Raw genomic sequence first — 347 nt, 5'->3', positions numbered from 1 at the left:
GCCCACGCGGCCGCACACCACAAGCTCCACCAAAGAAGGGTCTGCTCCCCCCCCTCCCCCCCCCATCCCTCTCTTTGCTAGTTAGAAACCTTCCTTTCACAGTCTTTCTATCAATCTGTTCGGCGGCCATCCCTCTCCCTCTTCCAATACAGGAAAACGGCCAAACGCACCAATCTTAAACGTTTGTGATCTAAACGTTTGTGATCTAAACGTTTGTGCAGTCGAGAGCCGTGTGTGTTTTATCTCGTTTCCTGTCGTGTGCTATTTTATTTGATGGATCGATTTCGTGTTTTCTAATTTTCTCTCTCTCTCGCTCGGCCGTGTAGTGAAGTTGGCTTTAGAACACT

Source organism: Penaeus monodon, chromosome 30 (assembly GCF_015228065.2).
Source record: "Penaeus monodon isolate SGIC_2016 chromosome 30, NSTDA_Pmon_1, whole genome shotgun sequence".
Classification (NCBI taxonomy): Eukaryota; Metazoa; Arthropoda; class Malacostraca; order Decapoda; family Penaeidae; genus Penaeus; species Penaeus monodon.
This window is presented reverse-complemented; position numbering follows the sequence as displayed.